Source organism: Copadichromis virginalis, linkage group LG4 (genome assembly GCF_057382275.1).
Source record: "Copadichromis virginalis isolate Kocher_CV1m ecotype Utaka linkage group LG4, C_Virginalis_male_GT1.1, whole genome shotgun sequence".
Lineage (NCBI taxonomy): Eukaryota > Metazoa > Chordata > Actinopteri > Cichliformes > Cichlidae > Copadichromis > Copadichromis virginalis.
The window spans coordinates 13,613,563-13,631,852 of NC_140621.1; the positions used below are offsets into that span (position 1 = coordinate 13,613,563).

The following is an 18,290-nucleotide window of genomic DNA, read 5'->3' on the forward strand; positions in this document are numbered from 1 at the left end:
TCTTAACATTTTGCTGTTTGATTGCTGTGTTCTTTACCACATCTCTGTTATTTCCACTGACTTCAGACCTTGGCATGTCAGGACGATGTCTAGTCTTCTGTTTTAAAGACAACAAAGAATATATTTGTATTTATTTTAAATAGTCGGACTGGATGTTGTCAAAGCATACATTTGTAATTTGTCATGCTGAACCATAATATTTGCCAAATTTCTATCTTGATGACGGTGCTGGTGTAAAGCAGAGTACTCTAAGATGATTAACATACTCAAAAGTTCCAGCAATGTAAAGCACAGTGAAACATTTAAATAAAATAATCTGTCTTGCCTCAGGAGGGATGTTAATGATACACTTTACCTCTTTCATCTGTAATGCATGTTTTCCAGGTGTTGGAATTGCACTTGTTACTCTCTCTGAAAAAAAGAGGAAGAGTTATTTTCATACACAAACAAGGTCTTTGTTATCCAAACATACCAATAGGAAATATATTGGAAATGTCACCTATGATACCATTGCTGCCAGTATGGTTAGAGGCAACAGCAGGCACAGTCTCTTCCTCATCATTATCATCTTCTTCATCCTCATCTTCCTCAGTGCTACGCTGATCGTCACCAACATCATCTTCATCCATATCCTCATCTTCATCTTCAACAAGATCTTCCTCGCTTTCTTCTTCTTCAGAAGAGCTATAAATCGGTGTAGCATCTTCATCTTCAACAAGATCTTCCTCGCTTTCTTCTTCTTCAGAAGAGCTATAAATCGGTGTAGCATCTTCATCTTCAACAAGATCTTCCTCGCTTTCTTCTTCTTCAGAAGAGCTATAAATCGGTGTAGCATCTTCATCTTCAACAAGATCTTCCACGCTTTCTTCTTCTTCAGAAGAGCTATAAATCGGTGTAGCATCTTCATCTTCAACAAGATCTTCCACGCTTTCTTCTTCTTCAGAAGAGCTATAAATCGGTGTAGCATCTTCATCTTCGTTTTTCTTAGTGTCAGGCTCATTATCTTCATCCATATCATCATCATCCTCTTCTCCATCATCATCTTCATCTTCATCATGATCCTTGGGTTCTTTCAAGAGATGTTTAAATGTTTAAAATATTACAACGTACATGGAGATTTTTGTGACTTTTTCTATGCAAATACTCTTTTTTTTCTGAAATCCTGTGGTGTATTTGTCAAAACTACTGAAGTCTTCAAACAGCTGATTAAAAACAATATAATAATGTTTGCATGCTTTTGATTCATATTCTCAAACATTCTCTGGTTTTGAGGCACAGATTTAAAAAAAAAAAAAAAAAAAAAAAAGCAGACAAACCTGTTGAGAGTTTGTGGGACTCAAGGTCTGATGATTGTGGTTTTCTTTTCTTTTGTCTATAATCTTTAGCAGTTAGATCACCTTTCTGTGATAAGTTAATTCAGCAGTTTATTTAGTGAAATCTGATTTTTGTAGATTCATAAAAATGAAACAAAGTACCTTGAGCCAAAAGCGTAGAGTTTTTCCTTTGTGGTAAATAGATGACTTCCATTTTCTGCATGGCTCTTTTCTTGCAAGCTTCTCAAACTTAGATGGAGTGTAAACGAAGCCTTTACGGTAAATACATGCCTCACCTATATTTATAAAGAAAAAAAGTAATCGTTTTTATGAAAAAGTTATTCATTGATTGATGTATTTATATATGTACAAAAGAGAAAAGGAAAGACTGGTAAGAAAACAATACTGTATGCACTTACCTTTTCTCATCTTCTCTTTATCCAGGATGCCCATTTTGGTTCCACATTTTACACGCCAGAGGTCTGTTTTTTGAATAACCAAAAAAAGAAGAAGTACTTTCTCCATAAAAATATATATTAAATGTATTTTCATGGTCAATGTACAATGTACTAATAATTTGCAATTGTAGAAGTTGTATAAAGAGAGATGCCAGTTGTTGCGACTTTCATCCGTAAATAAAGCCGCGGCCGGCTGAGTTGGTTGTGTCCCTGTGACGCGCCTCCAATAATCCATAATGAGTCGAACTTGTACTTTGCGCATTTATTTTAAGAACAAAACAAGAACAAACATTTGCGCTTTCAATCAATTTCCAACTAGCGCATGGATTAACTGGTGTGCCAAAAAATGACGGTCAACAGAAAAGTTTGCCCACAAACCACTCACCCAACACACCTGCTGCGAACACCGACATCAGGTAAATAGACTGTGACCACACCCACATACCATCACCTGAGACGCAGGTAAAGCTATACACCTGTGCCACCAAAACAAAAAAGGAAAAACATAAACATTGACTTTGGCTCTTACAATACCGGCCCCTAATTATTATCTTTTAAATAATAATTACAAAATAATCAAGTCTTACATCATTTGCTTGTTCATAAAACATTTCAATCGCCCTTTAGTGCAACATGCATCAGTACTACTACTTGTGGTTCACCATCTGTGAGGTTAGTAACCCATAAATAAAAGGAGTAGGTCACTTAAAGTTTATCCAGTCAGTCCAATATGTTAAATATTCTCTGTTTCCTGCAACAGACAGACTTTATTTATAGGTCTGTTTAGGAATCCAGTTTTTGTCTTGATCCGAAGATGACGAACAAATCCCCTTTTGTCCTGGATTGTCTCTTCTATTTTTCCAGTTATCCAGGAATTCCGTGGTGCGGAATCATCAACAATGATCACAATGTCTCCTGGCATGAAGTTTCGTTTTGGGTTGCACCATTTCTGTCTTTGTTGCAGTTGTGGAAGATATTCTTTAATCCACCTTTTCCAGAATAAATCTGACATATATTGGACTTGTTTCCATCTGCGACGAGCATATATGTCATCTTTTTGAAAACATCCTGGTGGTAATGATGGTGCAGTCTTAAGAAGCAACAGGTGGTTTGGAGTAAGTGCTTCAAGGTCATTTGGATCTGTAGAAGCCTTTGTAATAGGACGACCATTCAAAATAGCTTCAGCTTCACATAAAACAGTCCTGAGGCTCTCTTCATCAAGACTTTGTACACTTAAGGTGGAATTAAGAATCTTTCTCACAGATCTTATAAGTCTTTCCCATACACCTCCATGATGTGAGCCAGCTGGGGGATGGAAAGTCCATTTAATGCCCTTTTGAAGAAGGGTATTGTGTATACGACATTGATTCCAATCTGCTATCATTTCCTTCAGCTCACGATGGGATCCCACAAAGTTGGTGCCGTTGTCAGATCGCAGTTCTTTTACTTGACCACGTCTAGCAATAAAGCGACGAAGGGCATTGATAAAAGAGTCTGTGTCCAGTGATGATGCCATTTCAATATGAATGGCTCTTGACGCTAAACATGTGAATATCACACCATAGCATTTTACAGTAGTCCTTCCACGTTTCACTAGAAACGGTCCGAAATAGTCCACTCCGACATACGTGAATGGTGGTTCATCAGGAGTTACTCTGTGTAGGGGCAGGTCTGCCATTTGTTGTTGTCCTGGTGGGGCATTTACGCGCCGACACACAATGCATTTAGCCACAGTTTTTCTTATAGGTACTGTGACACCTGAAATCCAGTATTTTTGACGCAGTTTAGATAACGTGGTTACGACCTCCATGACCCACCGCTTCATGGACATGTTGAAGGATTAGGTTAGAAATGTGGAAGTCTTTGGCCAGAATAACAGGATGTTTTCTCTCTTCTGGCATTGCAGTTCTACTGAATCGTCCACCAACTCTCAACACACCTTCTTCCAGGATGGGAGTAAGTTTATAAATGTGACTGGTTCTCTTAACATTCGATCCTTTTGTTAAACAGGAGATTTCATCAGCAAACCGCTTCCTTTGACAAAAGGAGATTATAGCCATTTCAGCGCTAATCAGCTCCTCAACTTTGAGACTGCTCGTGTCCAGACAGTGTTTCTTCATTTGAAGTTCAAGATTTTGTTCAGGATCATGTTTAATCTGTAGTTTTCTTTTACTGTAATGTAGAAGCAGTTTTTTAACTCTCAGAATCCATACTACTGCACGCTTCAGCCGAGTCCAGGATGAAAAATACTGAATGAAGTGAGAAACCGGATCCATTTCTTGTGACGTCTGAACAGCATTCACTGTTGCTTTAATTTCTGCATCGCTTGATGAGAGTTTGTTACGTGCCAAGGGGTGTGGCTTTGCTTTTGTACTCTGTTTTGTGTTCTATTCATCTTTCAGGCGTCAGGCCTCCTCTGATTGGCCAGTTCGAAGTTGATTGGCAGGTGTCTATTGGCTGGACTGGGCTCAGTTGGCCAATCACACTCCAAGGAACACTACAAATGAGCCGCTCCCTGGCCAGCTGGTGGCTGCTGGCTTCTGCTTTGACAAACATTTGCGAACAGGCATCTTTATGTTGTGTGTGGTGGGAGGCTGGACAGGTAAGCCGGGGTACCCTATACACTGGTTGTAGATTTTACTCTGTTAGTCACACTAGGTTATGCGGTTGATGCCACCCTTGTATGTTTTCACTGACTTTTATCGAGTAGCTAGGTAGGCCTTTTGTTTTGCATTTTTCTTTCAGTTAGGCTAGGCCCTGGAAGCTACCGACCTCTTTTTGTTTTATTACTTTCTTTGATTTGGATCAACCGCCCAGTCCTCCTCCCCCACCTCTTTACTGTTGTTAAGTTTGACTATCCAGGCAAGCACCCAATAAATCCTGCCTGATACTTAACTGTTCTGTGGTCTTCCTCCTTCATTGATTGTGGTTGTCCAGTGTTGCTGTCTCCTTCCTACCTTTGCCTCCGCCATGGTGGGGGGGGACGTAACACAAGTGGGGGCTCGTCCGGGATCGTTGTATGTGGTGGACAACCTGTATTAATGAGGACGGTGCCGTGATTTTAGGGTGTCTACGTTTCATAGTATCAGCTGGAGATGAGTTTTGACCTGCCTGGTTTTGTTAGTCACCCTAGCGTTGACAAAGTTGACTTGTGTCGCAAAGACGACCTGTTGAGTATTGCTGCCCAGTATAACCTTTCCGTACCAAAGTATGGAGTGAAGAGGGATATTAAGCAGGCTTTGTTGGAGGGATTATTCGAGTTGGGGATTTTAATCAGCCCTGTTCCAGCTGGGGTGCCTTCTCAGGACCCTTCAGTTTCCCCTGGTGCCTCTGCTGATCTAGCTTCTCCAGAGAGAACTGATGAGCAAGCGCTGCCTGCTACACCTCCGGGCGCCCAAGTTAACTCTGATGCGGCTCCCCAAACTCTGCCTCGCTTTAAGCCTTTCACTCCAGAATCCCAAACATCTAGCAGTGATGCAAAGCTTAAGGTTCGCTTACTGCGTTTACAGTTGGAGGCACAAGAGAAGGATAAGGTGCGTAAAGCGGATTATGATCTCCGGCTGGAGGTCCGTAGGCTGGAGATAGAAGCTGAAAAGGAAGTCAGGTTAAAGCAGCTTGAAGTAGAAGCACTGAGGGTGTCATCAGGACAGAAAACAGATGCCACTAAAGAAATCCCGAAAGTCTCCCCGGAAAGTTTTAACGTTAGCAAACATATTGCCCTAGTACCTACCTTTCGTGAGACTGAGGTAGATTCGTACTTCAACGCTTTTGAAAAGGTGGCTACTGCTCTGAAATGGCCAAGAGACATGTGGCCCATATTACTTCAGTGTAAATTAGTGGGCAAAGCTCAGGAGGTAGTAGCTTCACTTTCGCTAGAGCAAAGCATGAAATACGACGTGTTGAAGGAAACAATTGTACGTGCCTACGAACTGGTACCTGAGGCCTACAGGCAGAAATTTAGGAACCATAAGAAGTCCAGCAGTCAAACATATGTGGAGTTTGCACATGAAAAAGGGGCTCTTTTTGATAAATGGTGCGCTGCTAACGGAGTTGGGGATGAGTATGAGTCGCTGCGTGAGTTAATGCTACTGGAGGATTTTAAAAATTCATTACCTGAGAGGCTCATAATGTTCTTAAACGAACAGAAGGTGACGTCCATGTCCAAAGCAGCTGTGTTGGCCGATGAGTTTGTGCTAACTCATAAGAATGTTTTTACCCCTGTTTCCCATCCAGATAGGCCCACAGCCATGCGCTCAGCACGGCTTGAGTCTAGTTGCTCTGCTGCGAGGCCAGTGAGGCCAATGAGGGGGCCCTCGCCTTCCCACGGTGAGCGTGAATGCTTTTATTGCCACAAGAGGGGTCATCTCATCGCAGAATGTCAGGCATTAAAGCGTAAACAGCAACTATCCTCACAACCAAAAGGGGTGGGATTGATTAAAGCCACAGAGACTGGGAGGGCATTTCAACCAAACACTAACCACCCTGACCCCTGTTTCAAACCATTCATTCTAGAGGGAGTGGTTTCGCTGACTGGGAATCCAAATGATCAACAACCAGTAAAAATACTGAGAGATACAGGGGCCTCTCAGTCCATCATTAGAGAAAACGTCTTACCGTTTTCTGAGGAGTCATTTTGCCAGTCCAGTGTTATTGTCCAGGGAGTAGAACTCGGATTTGTATCTGCCCCTTTGCACACTATTCACATTCAGTCTTCATTAGTCAGCGGAGTTGTTAAAGTGGCTATTCGTTCTGCGTTGCCCATACCAGGCATTGACTTCATCCTAGGTAATGACCTTGCTGGAGGCAAGGTCATACCCATTCCTGAAGTGTTAGACAGACCCGAGCTGAGCCGGGATTCTGACTCAGCCCAAGACCAGCTTGCCATCTTTCCAGCTTGTGTAGTTACGAGGGCCCAGACAAAAAAGTATGGTCCTGACTTGGCCGATTCCTTCATGAGGTCAGATCCCGTTGGTGACGTGATTAACTTTACCTCTGGATCTAAGGTTCAGGCCACAGTTCCACCTGCTGACAAAACACAACCAGTTCTGGATTTGCCAGTCTCCCGAGAGGAGTTCATTATTGCACAGAAAAATGATGTAACCCTGTCCAAGTGTCATTCCTCCACTCTCAGTCAACAGGATGCCAAAGGGAAAAAGCTGGCTTACTTCTCTGACAAAGGTCTTCTGATGCGCAGATGGACAAGTGAGGTCTCGGAAGACGCTGACTGGTCTGCAGTATATCAGGTGGTGGTACCTACTGCTTATCGTACCCAGGTACTGTCCTTAGCACATGACCATCCATGGTCAGGACATTTGGGGGTTAATAAAACATACACCAGAATTCTGAAACATTTCTTCTGGCCTGGACTGAAATCTGATGTTGTTCAATACTGCCGTACTTGCCATGTATGCCAAATGACCGGCAAGCCAAACCAAGTAATCCCCCCCGCTCCTCTGTCCTATCCCAGTAGTAGAGGAGCCATTTCAAAAAGTGATTGTTGACTGTGTGGGGCCTCTACCTAAAGCTAAAACTGGAAACCAGTTTCTGTTGACGATCATGTGCGTTTCGACCAGGTTTCCCGAGGCAATCCCACTACGGAGAATAACAGCTCAGATTGTTGTCAAAGCACTGTTGAGATTCTTTTCAACCTTTGGTCTGCCTAAGGTTGTGCAAACAGACCAAGGTACTAACTTTAAGTCTAGAGTGTTTGCCCAAGCCCTGAAAACATTAGGCATTGAACACATAACCTCGAGTTCTTACCATCCTGAAAGTCAGGGGGCACTAGAGAGGTTTCATCAGACTTTGAAGTCTATGTTAAGGAAACACTGTTATAGTTCCCAACGGGACTGGGATGAAAGTGTTCCACTTGTTTTATTTGCCTGTCGGGAAGCAACCCAAGAATCTCTGGGATTTAGTCCCAGTGAACTTGTGTTTGGGCGTGAGATGAGGAGTCCTTTGAAGGTTTTTAAAGAGAGGCTGGCTACACCGGTTGACAACACCAAAAGCCTTCCAGAGTACGTCAAGACACTGAATGACAGGTTGAAGAGGGCTTATTCCTTAACCAGGAACGTATTAGCCACGTCACAAGTGAAAATGAAGAGACACTTTGATCAGCGGGCTGTTGACCGTTCATTTCTGCCAGGTGACAGAGTGCTCCTTCTCCTTCCGGTGCCCGGCTCCTCTCTCTCCGTTAGGTTCTCTGGTCCTTATGTTGTAGAGAGAAAACTCAGCAAGACTAACTACATTATTCAGACCCCGGATCGCAGACGTCCCACTCGGGTGTGTCATGTCAACATGATGAAGCTGTACAACTCTCGTGAACCTTCAGCTGTGCCATCTGTGGTCCAAGAGCAAGTGGTTACGTCTCCGATGGCTTCGGTGACCAAGGTGGAGATTACTCCAGATGAAGATGGGTTGGTGTTACGAGGTGCTGAGCCTCAAAGTGCTCGATTAGGTAATTCTGTGATATTGTCAACCCTAACACAATACCTGTCCCACCTTCCTGCTGAACAGAGCAATGATATTATAACACTCATATCGGGATTCCCATCTCTGTTCAGTGATATCCCGTCTCAAACCACTGTCATAAAACATGATGTGGTGCTCACTAACCCTACACCAATCAAACAGCGCGCTTATCGGGTTAGTCCTGCAAAGAGGGAAATCATAAAACAGGAAGTTGAGTATCTTCTTCAGAATGGATTTGCAGTGCCAAGCTCCAGCTCTTGGAGTTCACCATGTCTCTTAGACACTAAGTCAGATGGAAGCCCAAGATTCTGTACAGACTTCCGAAAGGTGAACTCTGTCACTGTACCCGATGCACATCCCTTACCCCTTATCGATGACTGCATTGATGAAATAGGGCCTGCAAAATACATCACTAAACTCGATATGTTAAAAGGGTATTGGCAAGTGCCTTTGACACAGCAAGCATCTGAGATTTCAGCTTTTGTCACCCCTGACCACTTCCTGCAGTATACGGTTATGCCTTTTGGCATGTGCAATGCCCCTGCAACGTTTCAGAGACTGGTTAACAAAGTGTTGGGAAAAATCCCTAACTGCCGAGCATACTTAGATGACATTGTTGTGTATAGCAGTGACTGGTCCACCCACATAGCTACATTAAAAGAAGTCTTCATTAGCCTAGACAGTGCGTCTCTCACTTTGAACCTTGCCAAATGTGATTTCGCTAGAGGCAGTGTCCTCTACCTTGGCCAGCAAGTTGGTCTAGGGCAAGTGCGCCCTGCAGATGCCAAAGTCATTGCGATTAGGGAGTTCCCCCAACCAACCACCAGGAGAGAACTGCGGCGGTTCCTTGGGATGATAGGATATTACCGACGGTTTTGTAAAAATTTCTCTTCTGTTGCTGCCCCTCTCACTGACTTAACCAGTCCCTCAAAGCCGTTTATTTGGTCTGGGAGTTGTCAGCAGGCTTTCGAAAGCCTTAAGGGCTTACTTTGTTGCACCCCTGTTTTGTCTGCTCCTAACTTCTCTTTACCATTCAAACTGGAAATAGATGCCAGCGCAGTTGGGGCGGGAGCGGTGCTTCTCCAGGAGGATACCCAGGGCATTGACCATCCTGTGAGTTACTTCTCTCGGAAGTTTGACAAACACCAGCTCAGGTATTCTACCATTGAAAAGGAGACCCTTGCTTTGTTGTGGGCCTTGCAACATTTTGAAGTCTATACAGAGTCAGGTCAGAGGTCAGTCCAAGTATTCACAGATCACAACCCTTTAGTTTTCCTCTCCAAGATGTATAATCACAACCAGCGGCTTATGCGTTGGTCACTGATTATTCAGAATTATACCCTCAAAATCCATCACAAAAAAGGTTCAGAAAACATTGTAGCAGACGCACTCTCCTGTGCTGTTTAGAGAGGTCACCAAACCCTAAGTTTGGTTTTTGAAGGGTGAGAGTGTTACGTGCCAAGGGGTGTGGCTTTGCTTTTGTACTCTGTTTTGTGTTCTATTCATCTTTCAGGCGTCAGGCCTCCTCTGATTGGCCAGTTCGAAGTTGATTGGCAGGTGTCTATTGGCTGGACTGGGCTCAGTTGGCCAATCACACTCCAAGGAACACTACAAATGAGCCGCTCCCTGGCCAGCTGGTGGCTGCTGGCTTCTGCTTTGACAAACATTTGCGAACAGGCATCTTTATGTTGTGTGTGGTGGGAGGCTGGACAGGTAAGCCGGGGTACCCTATACACTGGTTGTAGATTTTACTCTGTTAGTCACACTAGGTTATGCGGTTGATGCCACCCTTGTATGTTTTCACTGACTTTTATCGAGTAGCTAGGTAGGCCTTTTGTTTTGCATTTTTCTTTCAGTTAGGCTAGGCCCTGGAAGCTACCGACCTCTTTTTGTTTTATTACTTTCTTTGATTTGGATCAACCGCCCAGTCCTCCTCCCCCACCTCTTTACTGTTGTTAAGTTTGACTATCCAGGCAAGCACCCAATAAATCCTGCCTGATACTTAACTGTTCTGTGGTCTTCCTCCTTCATTGATTGTGGTTGTCCAGTGTTGCTGTCTCCTTCCTACCTTTGCCTCCGCCATGGTGGGGGGGGACGTAACAGAGTTGTTTCACTTCATCAGGATTCTGAGGCCACTCCTCTTGTGGTAGTAGAAGAAATGGAGGTCCAGAGAGCCAAGTTTGTTTATTTTTCCAAAAAGGATTGTACTGTTAAACCTCGAGAAGCCAAATCTGCTGGATTGTTATCCGTGTCCACATATCTCCATTGTTGAGGATTTGAAACTTTGACAATCTCAGAAACTCTGTTGGCGACGAAAGTGCGGAACCTTGTTGTTTTATTGTTGATATAATTTAGTACAGAGGTGCTGTCAGTCCAAAATACTGAGTCCTTCAGTTCCATCTGCAGCTCCTCCTTCCACATTACATCCATTCTGCTTGCTAAGGTGGCAGCAGTTAACTCCATTCGAGGGATTGTAACTGGTTTTAAAGGAGCAACACGTGCCTCTCCCATAATGAATGCACAGCGTGCCTGGTCTCGTTCGTTCTTTAGTAACAAATAAGTCAATGTTCCATAGCTGTCCTCAGATGCATCTGCGAAATGATGCAACTGAGCAGTTTTTACAGTTCCAAAACTGTTGGTTTTAAAACAACGATCAACCTTGAACTCCTCCAGCTTGTAGAGCTCTTGCATCCAAATAGTCCATTCCTGTATAACCGCATCAGGTAATGCATCATCCCATCCAATCTTTTTTCGACACAGATTTTGCAGAATCTTTTTAGCAGTTAAGATTACTGGTGCCAACATTCCTAAAGGGTCATAAACAGAGCTGACTACAGAAAGGATGCCACGTCTTGTCAAAGGTCGATCTCTTAGAGTGATTCTGAACTTGAAAACGTCAGACTCCACACACCATTGAACGCCCAAAACTCTTTCCACCGGAAGTTCATCACTGATCAAGTCTAGATCCTTTATTTTGCTTGCTCTGTTACTTTCAGGTATTACAGCCAACACATTACGACTGTTACTTATCCATTTGTTCAGTGGAAAGCCTCCTTTCAAGCATATGGCACAGAGTTCATGATAGAGATCGATCGCATCCTCTTCTGTGGCTGCTGAGACGAGACAATCGTCGACGTAAAAGTTGTTCAACATTGCATCCACGGCTTGAAGGCTAAACTGTTGTTTATGATCTTCAGCACATTTCCTTAGTGCAAAATTTGCACAACTGGGAGATGAAGTTGCTCCAAACACATGTACTGTCATCCTATATTCAACCATGGCTTGAGTGTAATCTCCGTTGGGCCACCAAAGGAATCTCAACATATCTCGATCCTCCTCTGGTATTTTAACCTGGTGAAACATGGCCTTAATGTCTGCAGCAATGACAACAGGTTCTTTACGAAATCTTGTCAGAACTCCAATTAATGTGCTGGTCAAGTCTGGACCTTGTAAGAGCTTGCTATTTAGCGACACTCCTTGATACTTGGCTCCACAGTCAAACACCACTCTAAGGGTTTTCTTCTGCGGATGCGGCAAATACCATTTCCTGCCATCCGTCCGTTCTAAGTTGTCTTCTGGTACTGTTAAGGTTCAAAATTGAGGAAGGAGAGTACAAACCACCCATGGTCCAGAAGGTCTTGGTCAAACAATGATTTTAATGACTACACACGTGTGGGAAGAACACTCTGTACGCCGACAGCAAGTGATCTCCGACTTCCTCAAAGCATACACAGATTTTATACCGTCAGGGCTTGTTTACTGACGCCCCTTCATGCGTCACAGATACATTTTATACATAGATCAGATCAACACCACAATGACTTTTAACCCAGAAGATCATCTTCTATTTTCATGGCTGGTACTTTCCGTTCTTGTCTTAAAGTGAATTGTTCCTCTTTCTTGCCGAGACATGACTAATCTCTCCTCTAAATAAATGTTTTAACCAAGAACCTCTACTTAAACCTTAATATGAAATGACCTGATATATAAGTGTTTTGTAAGCATGTATTGCAATTCCTTCTATGGCTCCAAGTCACTTGCACAATAGATTGTCCGGACATCGCGCCGAACAAAGCTTCCAACCCCCAATTAATTGACCGAGCTCCAACTCTTTAATAAGCACAGATATGCATTGTGTATAAAATAGTCATAACTGCACCTGAAATACAAGGTCAACATAATAACTGTATGCATAACATCTTAAGGCCTTCTTAAAGCTATCTGTTACATTGTTAAAGCCTCGTCTTAGCCTGCTGCTCAAAATAACTTTCACTTCTGCAAAACTCTCTGCAAGCCTGTTTCCTGTCAGCCTGTGACTTTTAGCCTTTCTGAAAGACACACACTGTTCAACCCCTGAATGCAATATAAACTCCAGATTATATTATTAATCAGTGGTAATAATGATGATTATTTAACAATAGCAGTAAAATAATTTCCCTGCTCCACAGTACCTTTTCTGCATAACCTTCAGAGATCATATCTGACATAAAGCTGTTATAGTCCTGCAGAAAAGTAGCGTTCTTCATAAGTCTTTTCTTCAGATTCTGAAGGCGTTGTTCAGCGACACTTTTATTATCTGGCATGCAGACCTTTAAGTCTTTCAATGGGAGTCCAATATAATAATGACCATTATGTATCTTAGCAGTATTGGAAACTTTATCCAAAAACTGTTGGTCTTCCTTAGAAGGTTCTTTCTCATCTCTGGCACACTCTGGAAAATCAGTTTTAAACTGCTGATTCCACAGCTCATCAAGTTTCACCACTGAAACTCTATTGACACTTATCTGTGGCTGATTGTGAACTTCAGTTTGAGTCTCACCCAAAGGTCCGTTCACTGTCCAGCCAAGGACAGTTTTAACAGCATACGGTCCATCTCCAACACTTCTAATGACATCCAGTGGTTCCAGAGCCTTTGGCACATTCGAGCCAATTAGCAAATCAATTTCAGAGTCAATTTCTGGCAGATGTACAGACTTCAAATATGGCCACCGGAGTATATCGTTCTGGTGAGGAATGTTTCCTTTATGGACAGGGATAGTGAACTGAGTATAAAGAATGGGAAGATCACAAAACTCATTTCCGTCTAGTCCAGCAACTTCTAAATCTGCAATAATATCCGTTTCAACAACTTTATTTTGTCCCATAGTTCTCAACAGAATGTTGGATCTTCTTCCATGAATTTTCAGCTTATTCATCAGCTTTACTGTACAAAATGATGCAGTGCTGCCTGGGTCAAGAAATGCATAGGTGTACAATGTTACATTTCCTTTCTTGGCCTTAACTTTCACAGGCACGATTGAAAGTTTGAATTCATCTTTACCGGCCCCAGTAAGAGCACTGGTCTGAATAGAGACTATGGCACGATTTTGAGTTTGTTCCTTTGATTCTTGTTCTTTACTCATTGTCTTTTGATAGATGTGTAACATTTGAGGGTGCTTTAAGCCACACGTCTTGCACCTGAGGCGCTTTTTGCAGTCTCTACTAATGTGACCTTTACAAAGACATCCAAAACAGACTCCATTCTCTTTTAGAAAAGTGATTTTGTCTTTTTGCGTTTTTCTTTCCAGCTCTTGACAATTTTCTAAGGTATGTTCACCTTTGCAAAACAAGCAACTCCTCATTTGTGTTATTCTTTCCTTTTCCTTAACTTTGTTATTTTCTTTTTCAGATGCCATCACAGAGGTAGCAAAAGAACTTTCTTTGAATCTTGTGTGAGTTTGAGACTTAAGTTTTCTTGTGTCTCTATTTGTCGTGCAGATATCCTTGATGTCCCCAAACACTGGGTCAGATGCGATCTTAACTTGTTTTTCTAAAAACTCCACAAGATCCTTAAATGTAGCTTGTCGATTACACTTCTCATGGAAATCACAGACTGCAGTTCTCCACTTATCTCTCTGCCTGTAGGGAAGTTTCTTTGTTATAGCTAACATGTTGGCAGGCATGTCAAGCTCCTGCATATAACTGAGATCTTCCATAGCATTGCAACAGCCTCTTAGGAATATTGTGTAAGCTTGAAGAGCTTTCGTGTCCTCTGCTTTTATTGAAGACCAAGCAAGTGCTTTGCTCATGTAAGCCGTGGCAAGTTTATGTTCATTCCCAAAATGCTGCCGTAATAAACACTTCGCCTTTCTGAATCCTGCTTCTGAAGTCATGTGTAGGCAACTTCTTACAAGTTCTCTTGGTTGACCCTTTGTGTGTTGTTCCAAATAATAAAGACAATCTCCAGGGTTTTTATTTCTGCTTTCAATGTTGTGTTCAAACGATTTAATAAAAGTCTGGTACTGAAGTGGATCTCCATCAAAAACTGGGATCTCCTTTTTAGGCAATGAAGAAAGACTATGTTGTTGGATTAATAAAGCAGTGAGTTCGTTCTGCTTACTCATGACAGATAAGATGTTACAGTCTTCTTCATGACTAGAAATTTGAGAAGATACATGTTTATTTTCACGTGAATTTCTAATGTCTGAGTGATATGTCAAGGGATCTTCAGAAAGAGTCTGAGGTTGTATTGGAACTCTGCCTATGGTTAAGAGAGATTGTGAGTCTGCAACATTATGCTCCCTAAAGATATGCACATGTTGCCTTTCATGTACAGGAGTATCCGGACTAGTATTCAACACTTGAGTTACCTTCTGTCCCTTTTCAAAATATGACTCCATACCATCTGATATTTTTGATAGTTTACTTTTAATACTGGATCCTTTTGAGCCTTTCAGTACTTTCATTTTTGCAACCGTGGCAGCTATATTTGTTTCCAGCTCCAGTTGCTCCCGCTGTCTCCTTAACTGTGCTTCACGTTCCTCCAAGGCATGTTTATCCTTAAGCAGTTTTTGCCTTACCATCAGAGCAGCTGCTTCAGCTTCAGCCATTATTCGTGCTGATGTTGTACTTGATGCTCTGGAGTTTGAGCTTGAAGAACTGATTTTACTCTTTTTGCTTCCTACGTTTGAAACACTGTCACCTGGCTGTATTTCATCTTGTATGTCAGAATTTGTTTTAACCTGCTTTGGGGATGTTAAGATGTTATTTTTATCATTTGTGGAAGAAACCGTCTCCTTTGATAAAACAGGCTCAGCAGAAACGGGCACATCCAAAGTAACAGCAGTAGGCACTTTCTCAGCTTCATTGTCTTTTTCCATAAAAGGTCTTCCAGCTTCAAGAAGCCACCGTTTCACATCTTCAACAAAATCATCATTACATTTTGTTATGCGTCCAAACCAGTCAATATGAGCATCTTGTTCATCTTTAGGAATCAATAAAATGAATGCATCATGAACAGTTTTGGCATTTTTATACAAATCATTCAGTTTTTCCAAGTTAAGCAGCACAGCTTTTGCATTGTCATCCTTGTTCATCAATTCTTTAATATCACGAGTTAACCCTTTAATCTTGTTAACATGAGCTTTTCGCTCTTTCTGCAAAGTTTCCATTTTAAAAGCAAGCGCTTTAGCCGTCAGTTTTGCAGATCTTTTTTCTTCCAGTTCATGTTCGGCTTCTTTTATTTCACTCATCGTCACTTTTTCACATGCATCAAAACAACATTATATTCCACAGCTTCAAAGAGACCACAGCCAATACTTTTCTTCCGTGTAAACCATTGCGCAGCAGCGTCACAGGCTGTCAAAACCAGAGCAGAGTCCTCCAGCTTGCCAAATCAAGCACACGCACGCACACAACGCAGATCAAACCAATGTCCCCAATGGACAAGCGATGACACTTACAAACTGTGTTCAAAACATCCAATAATACACAGAGTGAATCCGCGTGTCCTACCGCTTCTGAAGTGTCTGTTGCGCTGCGTTCCACCATGCCAGTGTGACGGTGCCGTTTCCAATTACTCATTTGAGAACTGCGTCCACTCATCTGACATCTCCGTGACTCCAAAACGTATGTCCAAAAATCCTCTTCATTGTTTCGATGCGTGCAATAAAAGACAAGGGTTTTCTGTTGACTAAATGTTGCGACTTTCATCCGTAAATAAAGCCGCGGCCGGCTGAGTTGGTTGTGTCCCTGTGACGCGCCTCCAATAATCCATAATGAGTCGAACTTGTACTTTGCGCATTTATTTTAAGAACAAAACAAGAACAAACATTTGCGCTTTCAATCAATTTCCAACTAGCGCATGGATTAACTGGTGTGCCAAAAAATGACGGTCAACAGAAAAGTTTGCCCACAAACCACTCACCCAACACACCTGCTGCGAACACCGACATCAGGTAAATAGACTGTGACCACACCCACATACCATCACCTGAGACGCAGGTAAAGCTATACACCTGTGCCACCAAAACAAAAAAGGAAAAACAAACATTGACTTTGGCTCTTACACCAGTTGTGGGAGTATTTCCTACTTTCATTGTAATAGTTGTGATAATGCAAATATTTATAATTCAATTCAGTTTTATTTATATAGCACCAAATCACAACAACAGTCACTTCAATGCATTCTATTGGAAGATACAGACCCTGCAATAATAAAGAGAAAACCCCAACAATCAGATAACCCCTTATGAGCAAGCACTTTGGTGACAGTGGCAAAGAAAAACTTTTTAACAAGAAGACTCGAGCAGAACCAGGCACAGAGAGGGTCAGCCATTCTGTCACAAACAGTTGGAGTGAGGGAGGGAGACAGGACAAAAGACATGCTGTGGAGTTGGTTCTTCAGTAGGTGATGCTGCCTAAATGAAGTGAAAATGTTGCCCGTCTTATTGTCACTTTGGATGAAAACTTGAAATACATCAGTTTGCTCCATTATCCAACACTTTTTTGGGGGTTTTCTTTCCTTAAATATTACATTTAAATAAAGCCAAAAATGTCCTCCAGTTAAGGTATAATGCGATGCTAAGATCCCTGGAGAGTGTTTCCTAAACCTATATCTGCCAAAAACTTTGCAGTCACGTAAAATAATTTTAATGTAATTATGCATGTCTTTATCTGAAGGAACAAAAGAAAGGCAGTTTCATTTAGGAAGTCTCAACTTGTAAAGAATGAATTCACACATGCGTTTATATATTTGCATTTACACAAGTATGACAAAGAATATGAAATACCCTCAAAACTATGTCTCATTATACCCTGCAACTTCAACAGCTTCAGAGAATTATATTTCGCATGCAGAAATATATTTTAATAAACAGATCTTTAAGGTAAAATGACACAAAGGACTTACTGTTCTCATTTTTATCATCCGCAAATCTCTCCCTTTTCTTCAAGCTAATTCTTCCTTTTTTCCTTTTGGGTTTCTCATATTTTTCCCATGGAAATCCTGGAAGCAGGCTTTCAAGGGATTTATCCATTTTTTATTTTTCAATATTAGATATCTCCTTCCTAAACAGACTTTAGAGAAGAAAAGTTATTTTCAGCTAAAATAACGCTCTTGAATCACTTAAATCAATTACAGTCACAATCATTAAAAAAAAAAAGTGACAAGCGTCACGAAGTACAAGGTGGACTCACGCGCTGGACTCCGAGGATGATGCACACAAGTGAATTTATTAAAGAACAATATCCAATGAGTGTATATACACAGATGCGGGGCAGTGCTATGTACAAAAGGTGAGGGAGGGGGCAGGGCTCCTGGGAAAATCCAGGGGAACACGCTCGTCTCTCTCCACACAATCCAAACACGAATCCACTCGCACACCAGGGAAACAGTCCAGGGAATCTGCACACAAAGAAACGCTTGTTAGATTCTAAACACACACTGCACGGGAAAATACTTGCTGGGACGCTCGACTTTCACTGACGCGATTCTCACAACAATCCAGCGAAGAACAGCCGTTGCTTCCTGTCTTAAATACCATCCACACTGATGAGGCACAGGTGTTTCTTCCTCCGAGGGCGTGGGCCAAGGGCGTGAACCTATAATGAGTCCAATTTCATTCTTCATTTTTCTTTTTCAAAGAAACAAGTTCATCTTCGACCATAGCCTTTAATTTCTTTTCAATTGCCAGAGCCCTAATATTTCTCTGACATTTTTGTTTCATCTGCATGTTCTGGGCCTTTTGATCATCTATTACTTTGCCCATTTCATATTTCTTATCTGTTAACT

At 42.0% G+C, this 18,290-nt stretch overlaps 1 long non-coding RNA gene across 1 annotated transcript; it reads right to left on the reverse strand.

The window, feature by feature from the left end:
- Positions 1-1,481: 1,481 nt before the first annotated feature.
- Positions 1,482-18,055, reverse strand: LOC146711000 (uncharacterized). The gene is made up of 5 exons (XR_014920274.1): positions 17,986-18,055; positions 17,696-17,903; positions 17,409-17,575; positions 1,733-1,795; positions 1,482-1,609 (listed from the first exon to the last, which is right to left on the reverse strand). It is a non-coding gene; the product is annotated as an uncharacterized LOC146711000 (long non-coding RNA).
- Between the last annotated feature and the right edge of the window lie 235 nt (positions 18,056-18,290).